Source organism: Pteropus medius, unplaced genomic scaffold, assembly GCF_902729225.1.
Source record: "Pteropus medius unplaced genomic scaffold, Ma_sr-lr_union100, whole genome shotgun sequence".
Taxonomy (NCBI): Eukaryota; Metazoa; Chordata; class Mammalia; order Chiroptera; family Pteropodidae; genus Pteropus; species Pteropus medius.
Genome location: NW_024347733.1, coordinates 17,391 through 26,121, shown reverse-complemented (window position 1 = coordinate 26,121; position 8,731 = coordinate 17,391). Strand labels below are relative to the sequence as shown.

The following is an 8,731-nucleotide window of genomic DNA, read 5'->3' as shown; positions in this document are numbered from 1 at the left end:
GTCTGGGTTTTCTCTCTGCCCACTCTGATGTCCCCAGATCCCCAGAGCTGAGCCCCTTGACATCCCTGCTTGCAGATCAGCCCAGCATGATGTAGAAAGTACTTAAGGATACTCAATCCAGGCAACCCTCCAATACAGTCTTGGGTAGAGGGGATACAAGCACATTACCACTTGCCATATGCTGAATGACCCAAAGGGCCTGGGGTATCAAGGGGATAGAGTGGTCCAGGCAACCTGAGCAAAAAAGAGGGTCTAGTAACTCACACTATGTACAATCTCAAGCCTCCGTAAGACCATAAACTTAATAATAGAAAGTGTTATAGATACATATATATGGAAATATATATATACATTAATATATCTATACTTTCTATATACATATATATACATTAATATATATATTAATGGTTATAGCACCTGGTATTTTTAGGTGATCTCCCATCGAAGTACTAACCAGGCCCTACCCTGCTTAGTTTCTGAGATCAGCCGAGATTGGGCACGTTCAGGGAGGCATGGCCATAGAAAAGTGTCTTATTTATAGAGTGATATAAATATAAAATGTAAGTGACACCAACTCCCGGCCTCCCATTTCCCTGCCCTGGCTCTGGAACTGGCCATGTCCTTCCCAGGCATTCTCCTCTCAGGATGGTGTATCATGCTCTTCCTGGACCATTCTGGGGCTGTGATGGGCTCTCCAGCACCAGCCTGGAAGAGCTGGAGGGAGAAGGTTGGGACCCAGGGCACCATCTGATTAGAATGGATAAAATGCCAAACAGAGTCCAAGCTATGACCAGGCTGGGTGGGGCTTTCTACGTGTCCTCACTAATAAGCTCCTGCCCTCAGAATGGGGCTGTGTCTTGCCTTCATCTCTCCCCCAAACAATTCCACCAGCAATGAAGGCTTTTTTCTCACTGGCCTATTAACTAAGCCCCTGTCAGAAGACTAGAGAGTCTTATCATTATTTATAAATTCTTAAGGAGGTGGTGTAGGTTGAGGGAAGAGTCTCAAGTCAGACTGTCTGGTTGAAATCCTGGCTTTGCCACTCATTAGCTCTGTGACCTGGAGCAAGATACTCTCTGCACCCCAGTTTCATCATCTGAAAAATGATCTATACCATAGAGTTGTTGTGATGCACTAAGAACAGTAAGAGGTGAATAAATGTTAGCCATTATGACTACTGTCATTTTCAATATTCTTCTGGCCAGTCTTCGTAATCACCAGTTCATTTTTTAACCAATAGTTAATATATCACACTGAACATACAGCAAGAGCTTTTCTTTTTTCATAAGGAGATAGTGATAATAGCATTCGTTAGAAAATTCCCTATGCCTAAGAGAACAGATTCTTTTGTTGATTTATCAAGACAATACTATACAAGAATTTTAAAACTTTTGTATAATATGGATATTATCTGAAATGCCTGCATAGTGTTCCTTTTATGGCAATGATACAAATTTAATGAATCATTTTCCTTTTCTACCCTAGACTTTAGTCTACTATTTATAATTTTTTATAAAATATTTTTAAATGAAACAGAATTCATATGCCAATTAAAATGTACAATTAGGTGGTTTTTTTAAAGTATATTTACAAAGTTTTGTGGTCGTCATCTCTGTGTAATTCCAGAAGATTTTCAACATCCCAGAAAAAAGCCTCATACTCTTTAGCAGTTACTCCCCAGTCCACTTTCTTTTAGTCCCTGACAACCACTCATCTTTCTGTCTCTTGGTTTTGCCAATTCTAAACAGTTTATGAAAATAAGATAATGTAATATGTGGCCTTTTGTGTCTGGCTTTTCTTATTTGGCGCAATATTCTCAAGGTTTCTCTATGTTCAGAACTTCATTTTTTATGACTGATAATATGCCATTGTATGAATATATCACATTTTGTTTCAACACTCATTATTTGAAAAAAATATTTAAATTGCTTCCACTTTTTGGCTGTTTCGAATACTGCTGCTCTGAACATTAATGTACCCTTTTCTATAGGCATGAGCTTTGATTTATCTGGATGGGGGACACCGAGAGGCAGAATTGCTGGCTCAGACGGTAACTTTACATTTAACATTTGGGGAACTGCTATGTCTTTCCAATGTGGCTGCACTATGTCCCATCCCCACTAACAATGCATGAGAGTTCCAGTTTCTCCACTTTTTTGCCAACACTTGTTACTGTCTTTGATAATCTCCTTCCTAGTAGATGTGAAGTAGTATCTCATTGTGGTTTTGGTTTGCATTTTCCTAATGAGTAATGATGTTGAACATTTTTTCCATGTGCTTATTGGCCATTTCTATATCTTTGGAAAATAGCTGTTCTAAACTTTTGCTCAAATTCTTTCTCCAACCACTCTTGTCCTTGCCCCATGACTTCATGAACAAAACGGCGTTAGTTGCAGGGTTGAGGTCATGCATGGGCTCAGCTACATGGACTTCCACTCACCAAGGCCAGCTGGCTACAGCCCCCACTGAGTGCCCAATCTACCAGTAGCAGAGACCAATGCCGAGCCCCTGATATGGCACCATTGCCAAGGATGGTCAGTCAGCTACCTAGTGACAGGCTGATCCATTGGACCACTTCCACTATGGAAGAGGCAATGCTTTTTCTTACTGAAATTAACACTCTGAATATAGATTTGCCTTCCCCGAATGCAGGGCTTCTGCCAAAGTCTGTGGACTTACAGAATGCTTTATCCATCATCATGATATTCCATAGAGTTTTACTTGGGATCAAGACTACATTGTATAGCAAATGAAGTATGGCCTTGGGCCCCACTTAAAAAATTCTTTTGTCTACCCCTGAGAAACTAACTCTGACGGGATAGGGGAAAGATGATCCGACAGCAGTGAGTAAAGTGCTGTGAGAGCCAGAAACTCTGCCCCAGATCGTGAGGCATGGGTTACAGGGAAGGCTCTTCGAGGAAGGAGAATTTATATCTGAATCTAAATTCAAGGGTAGTGGAAATAAAGACGAAAGAAACTAATGTGAGTGCCATTCCTTTGGTAGAATGAAAAGGCCAAAACAAGGAAACCACCTAAGTGTCCTTTGATAAAAGACTGAATAAAGAAGACGTGGTGTATCTATACAATGGAATAATACCTATCCATAAAAAAAAAATGAAATATTGCCATTAGTGACAACACGGATGTTTCTTGAGAGTATTAATTATACTAAGCTAAATAAGTGAGATGAAAAAGGACAAGAACCGTATGATTTCACTCATGTAGGATACAAAACAAAAAGCCACAAAGGAACAAACAAAAAGACAAAACTCATAGATAAGACAGAACGGTGGGTACCAGAGGAGAAGGAGGGTGGAGGGAGGACATAGGCGGTAAGAGAATCAAATACATGGTGACGGGAGGAGACTAGGCTTGGGGTGGAGAGCACACAATAGAATATCCATTACAAAGTTGGACACCTGAAATTTATATATTATTAATTGACGTTATTCCTGATAAATTTAATTTTAACACTGGAAAAAAAGAGAAAAGGAACCAGTTACGAATGTCATCAAGGTAGGGGTTGGTGTTGGGGAGGCCAAGATGTCAGTTGCCAGAACTCCTGGGATTAGGCTCCCAAAGTCTAATGGAAAGTGGACACTGAGGTGCAAGCCATGGAGTCAGGGGAGGAGACAGGACACAACTTATTGAGCAGTGAACAGTTGGGGACACAGAGAGGCCTGGGAATAGCGACAATATAATCAGAGAGGTGTCTGCATGACGAAGGGAAGAAGCGGTGGGAGATGTAAATATCAGGTCTGTGTTGTTGCTTCGATATCAGAAGAGAGTCCGTGTGGAGCAATCAGAATTTGGAAATCCTGTGTCTCAGTCAAGGCCACTCAGGAGACAGAAACCAGGCAGCAATTTGAAGAGGGAGGGTTTCGCATAAAGAATTATTAACTGGAAACAGGACATTGACTTCTAGGGGTATTACAGGAAGGAGTAAATCTGGGAAGGACCATTCCAAGACTGAGATTTAAACTTTGTAGTAAAGTGTGTGCCCACTGGACGGCAGAAGAAGTTTGCTGGGTAACACCAGCCAAAACTGACAAGTAAGAAACTAGAGGGCTCTGGAAAGAGGAGTAGGTCTGATAAGGGAAAGAGTTGATGCAGAGTGTTCGTCCTGTATGAAACTGTGTCCTGTACACCCAAACACACATGCACAGGCAAGGTCTTCATATGGGTGTCCAGCTTTTACCCCTTGGTATGAAACGAGCCGTCTTTATATCAAAGAATAACACAGTTTTCAACATTCGAACACTTAAGTGTTTATTAGATACCTATTATCTGGGAGTACCTGGGGGTCTGTAATTCATGGACTTGGTATCTTTGCACTCAGGTGGCTCAAAGCCTTATTTCCTGAGAGCTCAGTACTTGTTGGGCAGGCCGGCAGGTCTGAAGTGATTGGGGTTGTTGCCACTGCGGCCCCATCTGTTGGCAGCCTGGTCAGCCTCTGAGTCCTTCACCCCATGGCCGCTGCTTCCATACTTAAAAAGGTCTGTGACTCTCTGAGCGTTCTCTCTGGCATCGCTGGAATGGAGGAGGGAGGTAGGAGATGAATCACGGATGGTGAGCAACAGACCCACCCTCCCATCTCTCTCCTTTCCAAGGAACTAATGACTCTGAGAGGAGCAAGGATGAAGGCACTGAAACCCTAACCGTGTGTGGGCACAATCCACTCAGCCTAGGGTGATCCCCCTCATTCTGTGTGGACAGCACCCACAGGGGATGGAATCGTCCGGCCCACTAGACTTCATCTGGCTCTATCACCTCTCAGACCCCACAATGGACACAGAAGGGCAGGGTGGACAAGAAGATGAGAGACCACAGTCTCCAGAGGACACCTCTCTGGCCCTGGGCCCCTACTGCCTCTCCAGGTCAGCCCAGCTCTGCTCTCCCATCCCTGCATCTCAGGAGCCCTTGTTACCTGATCACTTTGGCAGCCCAGGCCCCCAGGTCCCTTTTGGGCAGCGTCGTAGTTCCCCCGGGCGTGGAAGTATTTGTCTGAATCTTTTAATTGGCTTCCCTCATGTCAGAGTAGGCTCTCCACATGTCTTTTGCCCCTGGAAAGGAATGAAAATGTAAGATGAAGGTAATCACGTCCTGGCAAATTAGAGGAATAAACATTTTTCTTACACCAATAATATGATTTTAAGCTTTGACTACGCCGTTTGGACATTATACTGAATTGAGACAAACATCCCTTTATTTTTCACTTCCTGGGCTGATGTTGTGGGAGTCACACTGGTACAAGTTATATTGTGTTTGACTCTGTTCTAAGTTCTGTCGCTGCTTCGTTTTTGGCTGTGTGTGATGTATGTAAAGAAGAGGTGGGGTGGTGTTAATGGGTGTTTGGTTGTACAATGAACCTCCACCTGGAAAGATGCAGGGAACCCCCTGACTGTAGCAGGAGAACAAAGCTGATTCTGAGTGAGGTGCAGATGTGTGGGGCTCCCGCCTCCTCAATGGGAGATATTCATCCCTGTGGGCAAAGGGAGGACAGCTTGTCAGGACAACATCTGAACATCCGGGTACATTGGGTACCTGGGCAGCTGTCCAAGTTCACTCAGCTGGTAACAAAGGAAAGTTCCCTTAGAGAGCTGTAAAAAAACGCATAATAGGTGCAGAACAAGGGCAACCGACCCACCAGCTCTAAAATTCCGTGTCCTCCCAATCAAATGGACGAGTGTTGCCTCCCCAGAGTGGTCCTGCAGTGGACCTGAGGAAACACTGTGCCATTCTGAGACCATCGTAGGGGGCAACACACCATCACTACTATGGTCCTGAGGAAGGGTGGGGAAAACTAGTGGGTAGAAGAAATCTGTTCAAAACAGAATAAAATGGCCAAGATTAACAAAAATTAACCAAATAAGAAAAAGAAAACTACAGTGTACAGGTGTAATCATACTTTTAGGTGCTATCTCCATGAGCTAACTTGCCTTCATTGTATGCATGTATTATTTCAGGTGTTCACAAAGGTGGCTTTGTTGACAGGTATCATGTTTTACCTCTATTTATTTCCTCTGAGTCACTGACTTAAATAGACCCTTAGGATCCAGGCCTCCATAATAAGTATTTCCAAAATGTCCAACACATTTTGTCCCTTGTAGACAGCAACCCCATATTGGTTCCCAATTTTTAGCATTCACAAAATCAACTGGGTGCTCCGTGAAGCCTGGATTTCTGGCTCAGACCCAGAAATTGTGACGCAGTGTTTGAGGAACCAGGCATCTGCATTTCTCAAAGCATTCCAGCCCCCACGCATGCTGTCCTTAACTTGTAAACAACTATTTAGAGATATGACAGAAAAATAATAACATCAAATAATTTTGTGAAATAAATTTTTGCTACTTTGCTATGGTTATAGTAAATTTAGAGTGTGGCCATATAGCTATCCCAGTAACCATCACCAGGCAATTCATTGTGCCATTTATTGTGGGGGGAGGAGCTCTGTGGACTTGTCCTCCTAGGTAGCACATCCCCGCTATTAGCCATTTGTTCGGATGAAGAACAGGATGTGTGTTCACAGACCCCTCAGTCTCCCATGCGCGCCTTGTCTGGGAGGCAGCGTAGTCCCGTGCTTAATAGCAAGGTCTGGGCACTCAAGGGCCTGCGTAAATCCTGCTCTTGTTTAGTACTCTTAGCTATCTTAATGTCTTTGTGCCTCAGTTTCTCTGTTAAAGGTTAATAGTACCTGTATCCTACTATGTGTGTTCATTCTCACATGCAAATCTCTTACGACAGTGCCCAGCAGGTCTTAAAATCTCAGTCAATATTGGTTGTAATTACTAAGCGTCTGGGCGGTGGGAAAACACTCCCCACGTGTTTGATGCACCCACTTCATGGCTACCGGAGGTGGATAAATGAGTTGTCCTTCATGTCCCACTTGGGGGTAGTAGAGGCCCACTTGCATTTAGGGAACCTGACCCTTAACTCCCAGATCTCTTCAATACTTAGGCTGAAAGTTGGGGTCCAGACCTGGGGATCCCCGTAGAATAAAGCAAATCTGACTAGAGAAACTAGAAGGTGGCGGGGGGGTTGGTGGGGGAGGACAGCACAGATGTTCTTTAAGGGTATGAACTTAACACTAGGAGCAAATAAGCCTTAGAGATCTGAGCACACTGTAGTGATTATAGACATCAATATTGTGTTATCATCATGAACTTGCTAAGAGTCTAGATCTTAATTATTCCAACTACTAAAAAGAAAGGATAATTATATAATACTAATGAGATGCTAATTATTGTTACAAATGCAATCATATTACAATATCAAAAAAATTGTACACTCTAAATTTACACAATGACATATGTCAAGTATATTTCAATTAATAAGTGCTGTTATAAATAGAGCACTCCTTTTCCACCCACTGTGGCATTTGCTCAGTGGGGATGTGGCCTCTGCTCAGGTAAAACTTGGGGCCAGCCAGATATAGGACCCCTGGCCACAGTCTTAGTTCCTTACCTTGACCAGCTTCCTTGAGAAAACTTGCCCATCTCTGGCTGCTGACACCCAGGACCAGGGAGCAGAAAATGATGATCACGGTAAGCTTCATCCTGCTGCAGATTTGAAAGAGACGCGCCAAGGATGATGCATGTTACGTTTGGGTTGAATTCAGGTTTTTCAGGGAGTAATCTGACTCATGTTGTATTCGAAATATAAACCCCACACTATTTTATTTATATATATATATATATATATATAAATTTATTTATATTTATTTATTTATTTATTTTTATTTATATTTATATATGTATAATATATACACTTGTGTATACATATGTGTGAATATGTAGATTGTTGATATATAGAGACAAATAGATAGAAATTCAGAAGATTCGGTTCATCATTTCCGTATCACACTGGCATCCCAGTGATTTAATGTATGGGAAATTGCAACCGGTTTTTAAACCCATTTACATTTCAATCTTCTTCTGTCAGTCCTGAAACCCAACTTTACATGAAGTTTCCAAAAGGCATTTGAAGATTTTGTGACTGCTATACCTCTCTGTAACATGAGATGAGTTACTCAATCCATAAATGTAGAATGCCAGCTCTACCTATCACTAACTCACGCAGAAATAGCGTGTGGTAAAATCTCTACCCCGAACGTATTCACACCTAATTGTCAGAAAAGCATATTCAGCAAAGGCACAGAGAACGGGGAAGCAGAGAATCTGCAAGGAGGAAAGTTCTAGCACCTCATCTTGGCTCTTTACTCCTGCTGACACTCTTGGTGAAGCTGAGCTGCGTGTCCGCCCGTCTGGGAGATGAACCTGGTGCTTTATGTACTGACGTTTTCCTAATGGAACAAATGAGAACAGAGGTTTGAAGCAAAACACTGAGATGTGGGAAGTTCCTCTTGGTCAGAACACAGCTTCCAGAACACGATGGTCGTTTGTCACACACATCCAATTTTCCCAGATTTTGCAACCTGGCAGCTTTCAGGAATGTAGCAAGTTGGGATTTTCTGCTCATTTCTAGTCTCGCACCTGGTGGGGAAGGTTTTTCTCCCCTACACAACGATGTATTGACATTTGCTGTGAAGGATAATCAATATTAAAAGAGATTTCCTTAAAGGATGCGAGAATACTGGGCAAATAGAACAGCAGAATGGGCTCCTGCAAGGAACAGCTCAGGAGGAAGCTGGGAACCCAGTGTTCGACATCAGGAAAAGAGAGACAACCCAGAAAAATAAAACTTCCAACACCCTCCAGGCGTGGACTCAGCA

At 42.8% G+C, this 8,731-nt stretch overlaps 2 pseudogenes; both read right to left on the bottom strand.

Moving 5' to 3' along the window:
* Positions 1-405: 405 nt before the first annotated feature.
* LOC120614354 (uncharacterized) lies at positions 406-524 on the bottom strand (annotated as a pseudogene).
* Positions 525-4,243: 3,719 nt separating this feature from the next.
* On the bottom strand, positions 4,244-8,227 carry LOC120614352 (serum amyloid A-2 protein-like; annotated as a pseudogene).
* Between the last annotated feature and the right edge of the window lie 504 nt (positions 8,228-8,731).